At 45.7% G+C, this 17,787-nt stretch overlaps 2 protein-coding genes across 2 annotated transcripts in view; both read right to left on the bottom strand.

Moving 5' to 3' along the window:
- LOC147661246 (uncharacterized) overlaps positions 1-8,788 on the bottom strand; it is a 137,463-nt gene extending 128,675 nt beyond the window's left edge. Inside the window, exon 1 of the mRNA XM_086951207.1 lies at positions 8,659-8,788. The gene's annotated coding sequence lies outside the window, so the exon portion shown is untranslated. The remainder of the gene's footprint in view (positions 1-8,658) is intronic.
- Positions 1-8,788, bottom strand: part of LOC147661247 (uncharacterized) — an 80,986-nt gene extending 72,198 nt beyond the window's left edge. The window contains exon 1 of the mRNA XM_086951209.1: positions 8,659-8,788. The gene's annotated coding sequence lies outside the window, so the exon portion shown is untranslated. The remainder of the gene's footprint in view (positions 1-8,658) is intronic.
- Positions 8,789-17,787: the final 8,999 nt, after the last annotated feature.

The following is a 17,787-nucleotide window of genomic DNA, read 5'->3' as shown; positions in this document are numbered from 1 at the left end:
CAGATCTGTAAGGAGAAGCAGAGCAGAGAACAAGCGCACTAGAGGCTGAAAAGCCAGGTCTTAAGGTCTTTCCTGAAAGACAGGAGATTATCAGCTTTTCTCAGGGAAAGGGGGAGCTTATTCCAGAGCTGCGGTGCACAGGCTCTGTAGGAGCGACCTCCGATGCGTGAGTGCTTTACAGATGGAACGACAGCAAGAGCTTGTGTGGCTGAACGTAACGATCTGGTAGGATGGTACAACTGAACGTGTTTCCTGAGGTAGACAGCACCGGTGCCGTGTAAGGACTTGAAGGTCAAGGTCAAAGTCTTGAAGATGATACGTTTCCTTAACGGGAGCCAGTGAAGTGCCTCTAGGAGAGACGAGGTGTGAGATCTGCGGCTTAAGCCGAAAATGGCCCTTGCCGTGGAGTTTTGGACAGTCTGCAGACGAGATAGGAGGTATTCTGGGAGACCTAAATAGAGCACATTGGGGTAGTCAAGCCTGGAGCCAATCATTGCTTGTACAGTGATTCTCCTGTGAGCCCGAGACAATAGAGGTAGGAATTTCCTGAGTGTACGTAGCAAGCCAAAACATTGGCCGACTAGGGCAAGGATCTGGGGTTTAAAGGTAAGACCATTGTCGAATTTGACACCCAGATTCTTAGCGATCGCAGTGGGGGAGGAAGGAGGATGCATATCTGCCGGCCACCAGGATTTCCATTGAATGTCAGGAGAGCAGCCAAAAAATATAATTTCAGACTTATCTGAATTACATTTAAGCTGATTCAGCTGAAACCAGGAGAATACCGCCTCTAAGCAGCTTTTAATAGAGTCACCCGCGAAATCAGAGTTCTTATCGCAGGTAAAAAGCAGCTGCGTATCGTCCGCATAGGAGACGATACGCGCGCCAAAGGTCTCCACTAGTTCAGCCAAGGGGGAGAGATAGACGTTAAATAAAGTGGGACTAAGAACTGATCCCTGTGGCACTCCCACATCAAGAGATGGAACTGTTGCTGAAAAAGGTGGTGACCAGATCATTTGTTGGCGTTCAGAGAGAAAGGACTTGAGCCAATTGAACACCGTCCCCCTAATTCCGATCTCCTGAAGTCTAAGAAGGAGCCGGTTGTGAGGGACGGTGTCAAAGGCCGCTGAGAGATCTAGTAATACCAGCATTGCCTTCCCTCCGCGATCAGTCACTTCCTTTATGGTCTCAGTTACCTCCAGTAGTGCTGTTTCTGTACTGAGGTTGGAGCGGAAACCTGACTGCGTCTGATGTAGAATGTCATGGGCTTCTAAGAATTTTGACAAGATGGAATGTACATGCTTTTCGGCGAGTTTGGCAAGGGCAGGAAGCAAAGATATTGGCCTATAGTTAGAGTGTTCTAAAGGGTTCAAATTAGATTTTTTTATAAGCGGGATGACATCAGCCTTTTTCCAGGCCTTTGGAACCTCGCCCAAGGTAAAGGAGGCATTGAGGAGAGGATTAATCAGAGGGTTGAGAACGGGGGCCATTTTTGAAAGGATTTTGGCGGGGCAAGGGTCAGAGGGGGAGCCAGATTTCAGTTTTTGCAACAGATCAAGCGAGGCCTCCAGCGTCATAGGAGGAAAATCTGACAGAATGTGGGTGTCCAGTGAAATGTTCGTAATAAATGAAAGGGGGTCAGGAACAATGGCAGGAGCAGTAGGCGTAAAAGATGCCTGAATGTCGAGAATTTTATTGTAGAAGAAACTAGCCAGCTGATTGACCCAGAGTTCAGATGGAGAGAATTTGGGGTTTGAAGCAAGGTGAATTCCCTCACAATATTAAATATTTCCTTACTGATGTTACACGCTGAGTCAATTCTTTTAGCAAAGAAAGCCTTTTTGGCTAGTGTGATTTCTTTGTGATAGGCCTTGGTAAGATTTTTAAACCTTATAGGGCCCGGGCCTTAATGCAGGAACAGTGGTACGCATTTCTGGCCTTGTTGTATATTATCTTTTTTTCTTGATTGTATTCTTTGCGCCATTGCCTTTCTAGGGCTTTACATTTTGATTTTTCGGTTTTAAGGAGTTCATTGAACCAGGGGGCTGGGGGGCGATGGATGTTTCTTTTTGCCTGAGTTTGAGGAAGGCATTTATTGGCTGCATTTTCTAGCCATAGGTTTGTGGCTTCGGCTAGACTTTCCATATTCTGGCCATGAGTAGGTGTGCTATTTGTTAAGGTTTGATTCAATTTTTCTATGTCAAGGAGTTTCCAATTTCTTATGGAGTTTGCTGGCCATGCTATATTTTTTTGGGGGGAGTTTGTTCGATTGAGGCAGAAGCTAAGGAGATGATGGTCTGACCAACATATGGGGCTGGTTTGAATCCATTTTAATTCTAGGATATTGGTGAAGATGGGGTCTAATAAGTGTCCTGCCTTATGCGTAGGTCCTGAGTTGAGTAGTGTCAGGTTGAGAGCAGCTAGGTCGTCAATTAGGTTACAGCACGCCACATTTGTTGAGTCCTCAAGATGCAAATTTAAGTCCCCGAGGAGTGTGAAGTTCTTGTAGTCTAAGAGAAAAGGGGTAATATAGTTTGCTAGGTTCGCTGTCCATGTGTTGGCATTTCCAGAAGGTCTGTATATTAGGAGGCCAGAGAAAGTGAAGTTGGGGTTAAGAGTGATTCTAAAAGAAGCGGCTTCACAGTCGGTAATATTGACTGGATGCCTCCTCCATCCCTCACAATCGGGTTTCAGAGCAGGATACTCTACGGAGACCGCTCTGCTGGGTGTCACGGAAAACATTAGAAAACTCCTGGATGAGGGACAAACGGTCGCACTCATTCTATTAGATTTGAGTGCGGTGTTTGATACCATCTTTCACAACATTCTCCTGGCCACACTAGAGAGAAACGGTATCCGCAGTGATGCTCTGAAGTGGATTAAGTCCTTCCTAACTGAGAGGACCTTCCAGATCAAATCTAGCCTTGCCTGCTCAGACACTTTTCACGCCCCACATGGAGTACCACAGGGCTCCATTCTGAGCCCGCTGTTTTTTAATCTGTATCTCAGACCACTGGCTGACCTAGCGGACTGCGTAGGACTAACCCTAATGACCTACGCAGATGACTCCCAAATCATTTTCTCATTATCAGAGTCAAATCCCTCAGTTCCTTCTCTCCTCAAAATTGGGCTCCAGAAAATTTTCAACTGGATGACCACCAACCAGTTGAAATTAAACGGTGATAAAATTATATGGATGCTGTCCCCCGCCACACAAAAGACCGTAGTCAACGCATTAATTACATCGCGTATTGACTACGGCAACATCCTCTACCTGAGCTCAAACCAAGCAGTCATCAAGCGACTTCAACTGATCCAAAATTCAGCCGCAAGACTCCTGTGTAGAATACCAAAAACCGTAAGAGTGTCAAAATATCTGAATGATCTACATTGGCTCAGGGTAGAACATCGTATCAGCTTCAAAACCCTGAGCTATATGTTTAAGATGAAATCCAAAACGGCACCAACCTATCTGCAAGCATTAGCCACTCCCTACCTACCAGCAAGAAACCTGCACTCCCAAACTGCAGCAAATTTCGCTGTTTAGACTGCAAAGAATTGGTGGAAGATCGTTTTCTGTCAGAGGGCCTATCCTGTGGAACACACTTCCCTTACATATCCGGAAAGAGGAAAACTACGCCAGCTTCCGGAAAAATATAAAAACTTGGCTTTTCCAGAAACAACTGTGCTAAAACCATGCTCAGCATATACCTTTGTTCTTCCATATGCCAAAGGCGCCGGGAAACCCTTCTTGGGTAGCTGCGCGCCATACAAATGCAAAAAAAATAATAATAAATAAATAGAAGTGTTCACAGTACTTTATTTCTTTGCCAGCTGAAGCGAGTCAGAAACCTCTTCTAATTGAGCTCTGATTTGGAATCATGGGTGGAAAGTGATTCCGCCTGTGCTGCTGAAGCTTCTTTGTCCTCTCCTTGCCGAATCCAAGACTTCGGAGACATTGTCCGTTTGTTTTTGCTGCATTCCTTGTCTTCTAACATGTCAGTCCCTAAGAGTCTTTTTGGACTGGAAAGACTTGCAGGCCTCAGAGCGATCTTCTCAAAGTTCGGGCGAGAGGCATAAGTTACAAATGGGATGTTGGTCTGTGTGACGGCATTTGGAGTGGCACATCGGACAGAAATGGAACAAAGAGCGTTGCATGGGCAGGTCATTCTTCGAGAACATTGGAAATTGAGACGTTTTTGCCTGAGCCCAAACCAGCTATTTAGAGTCTAAGTATGGAAGGTAATAAGATACAGATCAAGACAATACCGTCCATAGATATAACGGACCGAAGGGAGCCAGAAGGAGACTCAAAATGGATTGCGAGATTTTACATCTGAACCCGCCAGCGGGAAAAAACAATCTGAAGATGGCGTCGATGACCATGCGCAGTATTACTAAGAGGAGGAGTCACAAAGCCATGTAACTCGAAGAAAACTTCTTGGAACAAAAACAACTAATAATCATCTGAGCCCAACACTAGATATCGGACTTATCTACAGCACACATGCCTCGAACATTAGTGTTTAAGTCAACTGCTTTATGGTGCAAAAGGCTATATATTTAGCAGAGACAAATACTGTGAAATAACTTTTAGTGTCATATTTTACTATGAAAATTATTAAATTAAATGTGGACAGGCGTAAAAGAATATCACATAAGTGATCAAAATAATTTTGTGGAAATTTATTGTAATTTTATACTATATATGTGAGATGTCATTCTTATTTACAATTGTAAGGTCTCAAAGGAAGAATTTCCACTTTCAACAGTTTTACAAATTAGGAGAAACTGTTCGAATACGACTCTTTAAAAAACAACTGGAATCTTTGAAGGATAAATTGGTGGAAGAGGTTATCCCGGAAGGACTAAAGCAGGCGAAGAAGAGGCCAAGAATCATAGACAACCTCCTGATCCCTAATGCATGAGTAAGAGAAGAACGCATGGCTGTGGTTCTCATGTGTAATCGCTTAGCAAATTGTATTAAAAGGATTATACAAATAAATTGGAGAATGTTTGAGGTTGTTAAGAAGAATCTATCACAGTTCCCCTCTGTTTGAACTGAGGTCAGAACCTCAAGAACCCTCCCAACAAAGACCGACATACCTGGGGCCGTTGGTGTACGTACATCAGACCCTCTGCCCTACTTATGGTAGGCATTCTGACCTACTTGTTTCTCTTCAGGAACACGATGAAAAAACTGGCTATCTCAAACTGAAAGAAACTAGGAAAAAATGACCCAGACTCCCTTGTAGAAAGCTCTCGGTGTATCAAGTACATTATTTATTGATTTTACAAAAAGCAAACTCTCACTTTAGGAGTAAAACAAAAAAGTATTCTGGGTACCCGTGTGAAACATGGCAGCCACTCAGCAAACTCTAGGTGCTTTTAGAGGAGCTCCTGTCGCTCCTCTGAAGTCATAGGGATAGCCAGGTTGGTGGAGGTCGCTAAATACGGTGGACGGAGGTCCAACAGGGTAGTGGAAGTTGTTACGCCTGCTCCTCTGGCAGACCGTGGACCACCTGTGAAACTATAAAGGTAAGGGACAGTCTTCAAACTTAATTCAAAATAGAAAAATCACTAAAGAAAGACAGGCGGGATTCAGGGTGTGGCAGACAGAGCACTCTATCAACAATGCAACACTGCATTATACCAGCCAAACTAACGGTCCACCCACTGGCCCTGTTTAGAGTTGGAGAGACTGTCATCTTTCCATTGGAGATCACATTGGGTCTGTTAATGAAAAACTTCTCTCGGAGCTCTCGGAGAAAACCCATCACGCATTATTAGATAAAGAATCACTGTATAAGATCCTTAAAATAAAAATGGAAGTCAATTTTGAATTTGACAAATGCATATTTAAATCCCTCGTATGGCAGAATGCTTTCAAGTACTCAGCATTCTGTTGCATTTTTATGGATATGGAAGAGGAGTGCCACAATACCCTAATACTTTTTGTTTTCAAAAATAAATGTGTATTATTAATTTCAAATACCTGCATCAGCTGTATTATACACCATGCCAATTACGGAAGTTTGGCTTGCGGGGTTACGGCGAGATGCATGAGATGTGGGCAGGATGATGTGGGCTTTATGCATCATGCATGGAGCTAAACTAAAACATAGTAATCTTGTAACTTGATTCCAAAATGTATAACTGAGGTTGTGTTAGAAAATGTGGCATGTATTCCTGAATTGTGTCTGCTGGGGAAGGTTAAGAAGCTTAAGCCGTGCAACAGGCGAATTGTTACTGTCTCGACCCTGTTCGCAAAGCAGACAGTGGCTCAATGCTGGGGTGCCAGAGCTACCCCAACTGTTAAAAAGTGGGTTCAAGATTTAATTTACTGTAGTGAGCAGCTGGGAGTATATGCAGAAGAACTGCCTGAGATTTCTAGGCCGGCAGACTTCTGGGCTTCATTGACTATGTACAGACTTGGAAACCCACACTTGTAGCAGGTATAATGCATAACTGCGAATGTTGCTGTATAGGTCTGTCATTACTTGAGTATGGTGCCATATTCATGATGTGTAAGCTGCTATGTGATCACCAATATGTACTGAAATGTTATGTTTGTTGTTGTACGTCTAAGAAATGGAAATGCTTGTATTACTATACAGATACTGAATATCTGGATGGGTTCACTCGTGGAACTATGCATATGGATATATACTTTACATTTATATGCAATTGTCAAACTCTTCCATTAGCAGAAGAACAGCATTAACAAATATGTACTTGTCTTAGGTGTTCGCTTGCACAGTTATCCCCTCAGCCTTGTAAGCAACATACACACAAGTGCGTACATCCCCCACGTGTTAAAAATCCAAGCAATTTCTCCCACATCAAAAGCAACAGAACCATATAGGAAGGCTGTTCGGAGCTATTTCATCTTCCCACTAACATATTGGTATAAACCACAATATTACCAATTTCCCATACCCCGTACAGTTGAAATCAAGGGTTCTGACTATGACTCGTGACCCAGCCACTCAAACTACCCCAGCCAACGATACACGTTGCCCCTGCTGGCGACACTTTGATTAAATTGATGGGACCACCTATAGCTCTAAACAGCACATTACACCTATAACTCTTGAACACTCACATTCACGCCGCACTTAAATCACATTTTTAGCTCACAACATATAATTTAACTTTTGGCAATTTCTACACAATGTTCATTACATTTCTTTTTCTGCTCTTCTGTAAGAACTCTTGTTCCTTCCGGTACAAACGTATTTCTTTCATATTTTGATCAATATCTAATAATTACTTTACTCCACCCTTCATGTTTTTCTCTCTGTGTCACTCTTATTTCTCTTCTCTGGCCTCTTCTAGCATTTTCTGCTCGCTCATCTTGTTCTCCCCTTCCTGCTGAAGTGACAAGCAGAGCAGAATGGAATCCTTCACAAAGACTCCCATTTCATAGGACAATCCTCATCAACTCACCGTTGATGAGAGTACAGTAACTCTTTGCAGCATTATTATACAAGTAGCCTTGGGTGCTTGGGTCACTCATACATTTTGAGGTTGTGCTGAAGTCTCACTCAAACCTGCCTAATTCTACCAAACTATGGAGAAGAACTAGAACTTCACATGTGACTTTGATGAGACGTCTGCTGTGTGCCGAGTAGTACCGGACAATTCTACACAGAGCAGACCCTCTTACATCCAGTGATCCTAAAGATTTCTGTACAGAGAGGAGAGGCCAATAAGAGTGACTGACAGTCCTGCCAACATCTGCTAAGACAGACACCCTTTAAAAAGACACACTGTAGACGTGTCTCATTCACACACACAAACACACACAGCCTGCAGATACAATGCTACCCTGTTCACATGAACACACATCTAACCTGCAGAGATAAATCAAAAACAGACATGTACATTCAACTGCTCGGAAGGCCTTCTACCTGGCAGACCCAAGGTCAGTGCGCACACACACAATCCCTGCAGCAGACACACAACCTCTGCAGCAGATAATGCTATAAGCCAACCTATGCCGCTGGAAACTATTGCAATGACTGAGGTTTTACCTAGACTGAGATATGAAAACAGGGGCAAAGGGGCTGCAGGGGAGCCTTGACGTTTAGCTGGCTGGGGGACAAGCTTCTGGCACAGGGGTACAGGTGGGCAAGTCAACAACTAACAGTGAGAGCCGAGGAAAGAGTGTACACAGATTTCTCATAGAGCGCTAATATGCAGTGCAATGTGAACAGATTTTTCACAGTGCAGTAAAATGCAGTGCAGTGGCACAAATTGCTCTGTACAGTAAGATGCACCGTGGTGACACTGATTCCTCATAGTGCATTAAAGTGTAGTGTGCACAGATCTATCACAGTGCATTAGGATGCAGTGTAGCATGCACAGATTCCTCATAGTGCAGTAAAGTGCAGTGCAGCGTGCACAGATTCCTCAGAGTGCAGTAAGATGCAGTGCAGAATGCACAGATTTCTTATAGTGCAGTAAGATGCAAAGCACTGTGCACAAACGATGACCACAAACACCCACAGGGCCAGAAAGAAAGCCCCCCTCCATCTCCCTCCGCACCCTTCATCCCCGACAGAAGAGCCTGGCTCCTGACAGAGATTTCCTCCTCCTCCAGGATTGCTCAGTCTAAGCCTAGAAACAGAGCACATGTTGCTGACAATTTCCTACCTTAGTGGAAACCTGTGCAGAGATTTCCAGACTCTCTCCTTCTCATAGGGCGGGGGTGGGGTAGGTGCCCATCTGGGGGTTCTGTGAGGGTCTAAAGATGAAGATAACTGCACGGAGAGCCAGAGCGTCCTTTGCCCTCTGCAGCAGGCTGGGCACAGAGGGAGAGGCCGGAAGTGATGTCACCATCAGGTGCTGGTGCTGTCTCTGCCACCGCTGCCCTTGAAAAGCAAACTCATCCCCTTTCATACAATGTGCTCAGTGGTTTCATCAGTAGGCGAGGAGCGCTCTCTGCTGGCCATTAACGGAATCTCCATTTCTAGTCTCCAAGACTGAATACATTTCACAGGAACAAACGTTTTGTGGCAGGAAAGACCTGGGTTTTTAGATGCCAGAGATATGGATGTCTTTAAGACACACAGTCCAAGTTACAGGGTCTCACTCTCGGTTGCTGCAAAAAAAAGTATTTACAGCTTCACTTCACATGAGCATCTTCAAAACACTGATGCAGAGGACATTAATGTATTTCATTAAATATATGAGAATATGTGTTAGTTGTGGATTTAAACTGGGCAGCTTATTTCTTTTTTCATTTATTTTTTTGAAACACATTATCGGGTTTTTCAAATGCACAGCAGGGTATACAGCAATGTAAATAGAGAAAAAATACCATGACGTTTTAGTCACCAGATCAAATTCAGTTTGGCTTAATTGATGACTAGAAATGTGGTAGACGTTGGGCCAGGGTATTTAAAGCCCGCTCAAGTCACTCTTCTTTCATTTCACCACTTTGCCTCCTTATCTAACTTTCAGGACCTAAGGCAGCAGGAGACAGCTCAGCGCTAGCCTCTGTCTCTCCACCCCCATCCTGCAGGCTTGAGCAGAGCCCACTATGACTCTGCTGTGCTTTTTATGCTGTAACCTCAGGTAGGGTTGACCCCTTTCCACAAGATAAATACCGACCCGTTGTTGTTGTTGTAAGAGTCTGAAAGGCCCGGGTATGATACTAAATAGGACTTTAAACAAAATCAAATATATACATTTGTAACATCACTTTTCTGCCTTAGTTTTCTCTTAATTATTATTCAGGGTATCGTACTCCGTACTCCTAGGTGCATCAGGGCACTCAATATGTCCTTGTGCTGTAAGGACACCGGTCTTAAGCCATTTTCGCTCTCCTTACACACTTCACAATCCACAACACTCACCATGATCTGATCATCCATACAGGGTCACCAAATATTCTCCTTGACCCGTTTTTTTGTCAGAGTTTTCCCTAACTGCCTCTCATGATAATGTTTTTGCACCTCAAACCCTCAGGTGGTACAAACTTGTCATTTCTCATGAGAACGTTTGTGTCTCTCAGAGTTAGTTAATCCAGAATCTTAACAAATGGTCTCACAGAAGGACCAACCATGCACTACCTAAGCTCGCCATGCACTACTATTTGTTCAACACTCTTCAAGACTACGTCCCGATCCATGCACAAATGCCCAAGGCGTTAAGCGGGCCAGGTCCTGTCGGTGCTCACCGGCAGTTCTAAAAAGCAGGTACCGAGATGGTTCCCTATCGGGATCTCCATTTTTAAACTTACCCCCAGGGTGAAAACAATATCTTAACTCGGCAGCAGTGCCACCCTTCACTGCCATTCATGTAACTTCTAAGAGCCTCGTTTTAGTTCTTTCACAGTCTCATTTCAGAACGGAAGCATTTTCAATATTATATACAACAAAGCCATAGTTGTTGCTTATTTATCTAATACAAATAACACACCGATGACAAAGCCAATAGCCCTAGTTTATGCTTAGCATCGGTTATTAGCTTAGATGTTTTTAAGCCATGCCCTAAATTACATCGACCACACCCCTTTTAGAGACCCCCCAGTTTTCATCCCACTTAACTCCCTGCAAACCCAATTCATCAGCACAGACCCAGCCACTGCTACATTCTTCCACATTGCACAATGAAACCAAGGTCCGCTCCTGATCCCAAGCAGACCCACTGTGACCATTTTCCCCAGGACACCCTAAAGACATACAAGAAGGCAGTCAACTTGCGCGTTCTTCCCTATTGATATATGGGCAATCTTGTAAAAATACTCCTGAAGTCTGGAAGCCAGTCTAGCTAGCCTAACTGAGCCATTACCAGTACCACCAGGACTCAAAACTTTCACCAAGGGTTTGTGATCAATGCGTATGAAAAAAAGTAAACCTCATAAATAGGTCCTAAAATGCTCGACAGACCAGGCAGCTGCTAGGGCCTCAAACTCTATAACTGAATAGTTGCTTTCACGTTACCTCAATGAGGCAGAAGCCACAGTTTTTTTGCGTACCCATCCGTACCTGGCATAATACTGCCCCAAACCATGCGCACTGTCATCCACCATTAGGAATCTTTTAAGATTAGTGTCAAATGGTGCAAGAATTCCCAGGTCTCCTTACACGATCAAAAGCCCTTTGCTGAGCATTGCCCTAAACCAATGAACACCCCTTCCACAATAACATTCTAGATTCTTCAGTCTTGTTTGCGGAATTAGGAAAATAAATTGTATAGTATTCGATCAAGCCCATAAATGAACGTAACTGGTCTTTATCATGTCGAATGGGTGCAGACTTGAAAGCTTTCAACAAGTACATTTGAGGTTGGATGCCCTGAGCCGAAATCGTACGGCCAAGGTTTTTAATTTCCTCTACAAGGAACTTGCATTTCTCCTTCCTTACGGTAAGACCAGTCCCATGAGCCTATCTAACATAGACCTTAAGATGTTGTTGTGTTCCTGAGGGACGCTCCAAAAACCAAAATATTATCTTGGAAAAACTTTAGGTTTTCCAGACCCCTGAAAACCTCGACCATAATCCTTTGAAGCAAAAGACACACAATTGATGGATGGAATGCAGGACAAATCAGAACATTCACCGCCAGTCAAGAGATCTGAGTTAAATCCATTATTCCTTTGCTCACCATGCCACCCCAGTTAAGGAATGGCCATATTCAAATCAGTCTTGACCCTGTGCCTGATGGTAACAGTCCAGCCCAAACTGCCAAGCCAGGTCCTCCCTGAACCGAAAACAAGCATCCTGGGACCGGTTTCGGGGTTTCACCCTTCATCAGCTAGGCTAGCTTGAATCCAGTGGCACAGTGAGCCCAGGACCCATGTCTGGTCATACCCTGAACACTTAGGGCGAGACAGCAAAAGACACACAATTCAGTTGCTGCAGGTAGGAGCGGTGGTGCCGGCTGGGAGGATTTCGAGAGACGACCACCAGGGAAAATGAAATGAATAATTAATTTTCCCACGTGGTTGTCTCTCAAAATTCCCCCCAGCCAGCCCAACTGCCACACCGCTCCTACCTGCAGCGGCCGCGAGTGATATAATTGATCGAAGGAATGGCGAACAAATCAGAACATTCACCCCCAGTCAAGAGATCTGGGTTAAATTCATCATTCCTTTGCTTATTCATCTACAGACCCCCCCGGACCCTGGGTTCAGTTCAGCGACTCCATCGCCGACCTCGTCAGAACCCACGCACTCGCTTCCACGGACTACATCCTTCTTCGGAACCTGAACTTCCACCTCGAGAACAACAACGACGCCAACTCCGCCACCCTTATCGACAACCTCGCCAACCTCAGCCTCAAACAACTCGTCACCGTACCCACCCAGTCCGTTGGCCACACGCTGGACCCCGTCTTCTCTACAGGCACCCACATCACCTTCAACCACACCACCAAACTCCACTGGGCCGACCACCGCTGCATTCATTTCACCTTCAAGAAACCAACCACGCACCACCGCACCCAAAAGCTGCCTCGCCGCTGCTGGAGCAAAGTCATCGAAGACCGGCTGATCACCATCCTTGCCCAGAACCCACCCACTGACCCCACCAACACAGATCCCGCAGCCCGCAACCTCAGACAGTAGATCGACGACTGCGCCAACACCCTCGCCCCACTCAAGAAACCCTCCAACAACCATGCCAACAGGAGAGCCACCTGGTTCACCGACGAGCTCCAGACCTCCAAACGCACATGCCTGAAACTGGAGAAAATATGGCTCCACAAACGCACACCGGACAACCACACAGCTCACAAGGACGCCACCCGCAGACATCACCACCTCAACAGATTAGCCAAGAGATCCTCCTTCAAAGACCGCTTGAACAACAACGCACACAACAGCAAAGAGCTCTTCTGCATCGTAAAGGAACTCTCCAACCCCAGCGCCAAAGCCAACGACATCCCTCCCTCACAAGAACTGTGCGACTCACTAGCCATCTTCTTCCACCGCAAGATCGCTGACTTCCACGACAGCCTCAGCACCACAACCGCCCCGACTACGCCAGACTCCATCTCCTCTGCGAACACCACCAGCGCCATCCGCCTGACCTCCTGGTCCAACGTCAATGACGACGAGACACGCAAGGTCATGAACTCCATCCACTTAGGATCTCCATCAGACCCATGCCCACACCACGTATTCAACAAAGGAGACACAGCCATCGCACCCCAACTACGGTAGGTCATCAACATCTCCTTTGAAACAGCGACATTCCCGGAAAGCTGGAAGCACGCCGAAATCAACGCCCTCCTCAAGAAGCCCAAGGTGGACTCCAAGGACCTCACGAACTTCAGGCCCATCTCCCTGCTCCCGTTCCCGGCAAAGGTCACTGAGAAAATCATCAACAGGCACTTGACCCACCACCTGGAAGACAACAACATCCTGGACCCATCCCAGTCTGGATTCAGACGAAACCACAGCACCGAGACAGCCCTCATCGCCGCCACAGACGACATCAGGCGTCAACTAGACAACGGCAAAACACCAGCCCTTATCCTCCAGGACCTGTCAGCCACCTTCGACACGGTCTGCCATCGCACTCTAAAGACACGCCTCCTAGAAGCCGGAATCCAAGAGAAGGTCCTTGACTGGACCACGTCCTTCCTCTACAGCAGAACCCAGAGAATCCACCTCCCAGCCTTCCGATCCGAAGCCACCGACATCATCTGCGGTGTCCCCCAGGGCCCATCCCTCAGCCCGACGCTGTTCAACATCTACATAGCCCCCCTTGCAAAAGTGGCCCGCCAGCACGACCTCAACATTATCTCCTTCGTGGACGACACCCAGCTCATCCTCTCCCTCACCAAGGACCCAAACACCGCTAAAAACAACCTCCACGAGGGAATGAAGGCCGTTGCCGACTGGATGAGGACCAACCATCTGAAGCTGTACTCGGACAAGACGGAGGTACTCATCCTCGGACCCACCCCCTCAGCCTGGGACGACTCCTGGTGGCCGACCACACTGAGAACAGCACCAACACCCACCGACCATGCACGTAACCTAGGATTCAGGATTCATCCTCGACTCCTCCCTCTCCATGGCTAAGCAGGTAAGCACCATCTCCTCCTCCTGCTACAACACCCTCTGCATGCTTTGCAGGATCTACAAGTGGATCCTGACCAAAACAAGAAGAACGGTGACACAGGCCCTCGTCAGCAGCAGACTGGACTACGGCAATGCAATCTACGAAGGAATCCCAGTCAAACAACTACAACGACTACAACCCATCCAAAACACCTCCGCACGACTGATCGTCAATGTCCCCCGCCGCAGCCACATCACCCCCCACCAGAGAGACCTGCACTGGCTCCCTGTCGACAAAAGGATCACCTTCAAGCTCCTCACCCACGCACACAAAGCACTCCACAACCCTGGACCAGCTTACCTTAACAGCAGACTCTGCTTCCACACCCCCACCTGCCAGCTCCGCTCCGCTAGCCTCACCCTCGCTGCTGTCCCTCGCATCCAACAAACAACCTCCGGCGGCAGATCTTTCTCCTACCTCGCCGCCAAGACCTGGAACACACTCCCTACCCACATACGGCAGACCCAAGACCTACTCGCCTTCAGAAGACTCCTCAAGACCTGCCTCTTCGAGCAGTACAGCACTCCCTCCCCTCAGCGCCTTGAGACCCTCACGGGTAAGTAGCGCACTCTACAAGTACTCTGATTGATTAATTGATTGACCATGCCACCCCAGTTTAGACCTGGCCATTTGTAAATCAGTCTTGACCATGTGCCTCATGGGAACAGTCCAGCCTGAACTGCCAAGTTAAGTCCTCCCTGGACTGGAAACATGCATCCTAGCACCAGTTTCAGGGTTTCCCCCCTCATCAACCAGGCTAACTAGGATCCACTGGTACAGTGAGCCCGGGACCCACTTCTGGTGGCATACCCGGCACACTTAGGGCAAGAAAGCAAAAGACCAAGTAAAACCCCTTGTGCTAGGGTTAAAACAGCAAGGAGAAAAAGATGTATAACAAGAACTATTAGATCAAATCGTCCTCATCTTAGATCGACATGTTTTAGCCTATGACCTTGAAAGTGTCATGGCTTTCTTCAGGATAGTGAATGAGCTACTACTGTAATAGTGAAAAGGAATAGCAACAATGGTAAGTGTTTCGGTAAACTGTATTTGATACAAGACCAGTGATCCAGGGGTAGCAAGATGGTGGATTCACTGGTGGTACCTGTAGGGGAACAAGAAAAACATACTGAGCAATGTATGAGTAAGTACAACTCATAGTGAGCCAGCCACCATGAGCTGTATACTTACTCATACACTGCCTGGTATGTTCTCCTTGCTGTTTTTAACCCTAGTTTAAGGCAGCCAGAATAAAGGTATGCAGTAAATCTTGCAGCTATCTTTAATTCACCCTCATTAGGACTGTACCACTCACAACACTCTGCCAGCTCACATCAAGTCTTAATGAGAACCCCTCTGAAAAAAAAACATCCCTGAGCTCCTCCCTCGCAGCGAGAGGGTTGTAGCCCGCACGATGACTAGGCTTCATTGTGCGAGGAGGATTCCCTATGATTGTTATGCTGGGGTAAGTAACTGTTACCACGCAACTTTTAGCACAAAATACTGTTACCACAAATCTATTACCACGCAGGACCCTTTACCACGAATACCTTTACAACGCATTACACTACAACGCTGATACTATTACAACGCAGACCATTACAACGTAAGTATAGGTAAGTTTATATTTTTTTTTAAAACATTTATTAGGGGTATTGGGTTTGGGTTTTGGGGCACAGGGGTATTTTTAGTTTTCAGGGTTGGGTTTGGGTTTTTGGGTACAGGGGTATTTTTAGGTTTCAGGGCTGGGTTTGGGTTTTGGGGTACAGGGGTATTTTTAGGTTTCAGGGCTGGGTTTGGGTTTTGGGGTACAGGGGTATTTTTAGGTTTCAGGGCTGGGTTTGGGTTTTGGGGTACAGGGGTATTTTTAGGTTTCAGGGCTGGGTTTGGGTTTTGGGGTACAGGGGTATTTTTAGGTTTCCGGGCTGGGTTTGGGTTTTGGGGTACAGGCGTATTTTTAGGTTTCAGGGCTGGGTTTGGGTTTTGGGGTACAGGGGTATTTTTAGGTTTCAGGGCTGCATTTGGGTTTTGGGGTACAGGGGTATTTTTAGGTTTCAGGGCTGGGTTTGGGTTTTGGGGTACAGGGGTATTTTTAGGTTTCAGGGCTGGGTTTGGGTTTTGGGGTACAGGGGTATTTTTAGGTTTCACAGCTGGGTTTGGGTTTTGGGGTACAGGGGTATTTTTAGGTTTCAGGGTTGGGTTTGGGTTTTGGGGTGCAGGGGTATTTTTAGGGTTCTGGGCAGGGTTTGGGTTTTTGGGTACAGGGGTATTTTTAGGGTTCAGGGTTGGGTTTGGGTTTTTGGGTACAGGGGTATTTTTAGGGTTCAGGGTTGGATTTGGGTTTTGGGGTACAGGGGTATTTTTAGGTTTCAGGGCTGGTTTTGGGGTACAGGGGTATTTTTAGGTTTCAGGGCTGGGTTTGGGTTTTGGAGTACAGGGGTATTTTTAGGTTTCGGGGTTGGGTTTGGGTTTTGGGGTACAGGGGTATTTTTAGGTTTCAGGGCTGGGTTTGGGTTTTGGGGCACAGGGGTATTTTTAGGTTTCAGGGCTGGGTTTGGGTTTTGGGGTACAGGGGTATTTTTAGGTTTCAGGGCTGGGTTTGGGTTTTGGGGTACAGGGGTATTTTTAGGTTTTAGGGCTGGGTTTGAGTTTTGGGGTACAGGGGTATTTTTAGGTTTCAGGGTTCGGTTTGGGTTTTGGGGTACAGGGGTATTTTTAGGGTTCTGGGCTGGGTTTGGGTTTTTGGGTACAGGGGTATTTTTAGGGTTCAGGGTTGGGTTTGGGTTTTTGGGTACAGGGGTATTTTTAGGGTTCAGGGTTGGGTTTGGGTTTTGGGGTACAGGGGTATTTCTAACATATATATTTACAAATTAATAAATAAAAATTAATATAATTAATTAAAATATTTAATAATAAAATAATTATTAATTAATTAAAATAATTAAATTATTACTAATTACATTATTTTACAATAATATATACTTACCTATACTTACGTTGTAATGGTATGCGTTGTAATAGTACCTGTGTTGTAGTGTAATGCGTTGTAAAGGTATTCGTGGTAATGGGTCCTGCGTTGTAAAAAATGCGTGGTAATGGTATGCGTGCTAAAAGTATGCGTGCTAACATCATATATCCTTATGCTGGACGTCCTCGGGATCGGTTTGAAGATTATGTTCCACCTCTCAATCTATCCAATGTCTGGAATACCGTAATTGCACAGCACATTGAACGGATTAAGTGAGGGATATTGTGGGGGGTTTTGGAATCAGGAAGGAAAGGAAGGGGACAGCAGGGAGGGAGATCTGGAAAAGACAAAAGAGAACAAAACTCATGAATATCGTTCCTTTCCTGGCATTATACATACAGTAATTCCAAGTGCTACCTTAACCTCTTCTAAATACCTGTAAAGAAAAATAATCCTTCAGGGGAGAGGTAGGTGATGGTAGATGATGGGATAGAGGTGTTGCTGCAATAATACAAAATCAACAATGACATGTAACCTGCTGATATGCATGCATACCCCACAGTATAGTAACGTTTGTCTAAGGAAGTGATCACATACCCCTAGCTCACTCCTTGCATGCTTCATGCTTCACAAGGATCGAGAGTAAAAGAATACCACTCCAGATCAATCCTTGTTAATAAATGAGTCAAAGACAGTTGGATTAAACACCATGCATATCATACCCCATCCATCTACAGT

The sequence above is a fragment of the Lissotriton vulgaris genome, unplaced genomic scaffold (assembly GCF_964263255.1).
Source record: "Lissotriton vulgaris unplaced genomic scaffold, aLisVul1.2 SCAFFOLD_372, whole genome shotgun sequence".
NCBI lineage: Eukaryota > Metazoa > Chordata > Amphibia > Caudata > Salamandridae > Lissotriton > Lissotriton vulgaris.
Note: the sequence above shows the minus strand (reverse complement) of the source record. Positions and strands in the feature narration are given on the sequence as shown.